Consider the following 2,336-nt stretch of genomic DNA (forward strand, 5'->3'; position numbering starts at 1 on the left):
AGTCAGTTTAAATTAGTAAATGAAATGCCCATTCGCTTCTCAAAGTCACATTTCCTTGCATGACAGTCTGACCCTGGGTTCAGCATGAGTATTTAAGAAAATTGCTTAGACCACAATGTCAGGCAGGCTTGGCTCATATGGGAGTCCAGGAATAAGTGAGGTGTGTGTCTGCGTCAGAAAGGAATGAAGCCTCATCAGATGGTTTAGCTTAAATAGTTCTCATTGTAGGGATATTCTTCCATGTTTACTGTCTCAGGCAGCAGGGAGGCCCTGCAGCTTCTCTTGAAGCTGAGGATAGTGGCCATCTCCTGATCACTCAACTAGAAGTCAAAGACCTGAAAGCTCTCATGTATCTGTGCTGGTGTCAGGGACTTGGGGATCACCACCACATTCCTCTGAATATGGAACCGAATCAGAACCTGAGCTGATGTTTTCTTGTGCTTTGCAGCAATCTCTTTAATCTTGGGGTCCTCTAGTAGTGAAGGGTCTTCTGGCTTGGCCCAAGATCTAGGTGGAAAGCCCAGGGGGCTGTAGGCTATGACAGTGATACCCTTGGATCAGTTTTTCCTGAGTCACTGGCTTATGTTTCAGGCCAGGCTTGTTCAGGAGCCTTTCAATCTGCAAATGTTTGAAGTTGGAGATGCCCAGGGCTTTCACTAACCCTTTATCCACCAGTTCCTCCATGACCTTCCAGGCATCCAAGAATGCTATTTTACTGGAGAGGACATTGCCTTGATAATCTTTGGGGAATAACTTTCTGGGCTGAAGTCCCTATGGCCAGTATAAGATAGAGGTCCAGATAGTCCAATTTCAGATCCATGAGGGTCTTCTGAAAGGCTTCCTTTAGTTTTCCCTCAAAGCAGGTAGGCCACAACTTGCTGACAGTAAAGAGGTCCTCTGGCTTCGCAGCCTTCTCATTGATCTTCTCATGGATGGCTTCTTCTAATTCATGCTCATTGTAATTTGCATTTGCACAGTCAATATGGCGATATCCAGCATCAATGGCCACCTTCACAGCTTTCTAGACTTGGCCTCGGGGAGACTGCCAGGTGCCCAGGGCCACAATGGGCATCTTGGCTTTGGTACTGAGCTCCACCAAGTTGGACATGGTTGCTGCCGAAAACTTAGTGAGAGAGCAGATGTCTGTGTGCTGTCAATGAGGGTAGTGGAGGCTTTATGTGGGGTTCCAGTTTTTAATTCAATGGTGTTCAAGTTCCAGTAGCATGCTTCTTGATCTCTAATGAATGTATAATTAAAAGTCAATCACTGAAAATTAGTCTAAATGAAATACTTTGGCTAGATTTAAATTTAAATTATTGAACAAATCTCAAAAAACATATCTTGATTGACAATGTGTTCTGAGCTAAGCTATGCTATCTCCTGTACAATTCTTGAATCTTTCCACTCTGGTTAAGTTATAACAGCTAGATACAGTTGTATCTACAACTACAAACATTAGTTTCTTTCTTATTTCCTATATCCTATTTCATTTGTAAGTTCTACTGGGTCTGTCTCCAAAAACCCAACCAACTAACTACTATATTTTACTTTCTGAAATGGTTTATTCTGAACAGTAGTAGGAGATTAAAATAGAAGATGGAAATCAGGTGTTGGTCTTTTACTATTCATAGCGCAGCAGTGAATTCATATAGCTCTAGCATAAAATCTGAAACTTTTACTACAACCAACAAGGCCTTTTTCATCTTATCTGTAACTACATATCCAGGCTCATATTTGGTTTCCCTACTTGTAGTCTATTTCAAGGCAATGCCTTGGTTAATATTCATCATACTTTATAATTTCTTCCTTTTATTTTCTTTTAATGCAAAAAAGGCTACAAAATGTATTTTCTAACTTTCTGATTATATATCATTCAGGTTTCTGTACAATTTTCAATGTATACTTATATGTGTGTATGTATTAAATATTCCCCTATTACCTTTCCAAACATGGTAAAGCCTGCATTTCTTATTCTTAAATAATATCCTACTCCATTTAGTGTATTAAAGCAAGCTCATTTACTTACAAGCTATACATTCTTGCAGCTTGACATTACTTGATAAGGATAACTTTCTTTGTGCCCATCAGCTGCTGTGTCCCAGAGAATGAGACCAGTGTCTTTTGCTCAATAGTAATTCAAGAAATAGTGGATAATTGATTAAATCAACTAATAAATTATCTGACTGATAAATGTTTAATTAAAAATGAAAGTTGGAAAAGTATAGATAAGACCTGAATAAAGCAAAAAAAGAAATAGAGTAGATAGAATTAACTTGTTCATAAAGACAATAGAAAATTTAAAAAAATATAAATAGTGCAATGGGAATAATAACAGT

General features: G+C 38.5%; 1 pseudogene; it reads right to left on the reverse strand.

Moving 5' to 3' along the window:
• Window positions 1-203: 203 nt before the first annotated feature.
• On the reverse strand, window positions 204-1,108 carry LOC114699813 (annotated as a pseudogene).
• Between the last annotated feature and the right edge of the window lie 1,228 nt (window positions 1,109-2,336).

Source organism: Peromyscus leucopus, chromosome 9 (genome assembly GCF_004664715.2).
Source record: "Peromyscus leucopus breed LL Stock chromosome 9, UCI_PerLeu_2.1, whole genome shotgun sequence".
In the NCBI taxonomy this organism is placed as follows: domain Eukaryota; kingdom Metazoa; phylum Chordata; class Mammalia; order Rodentia; family Cricetidae; genus Peromyscus; species Peromyscus leucopus.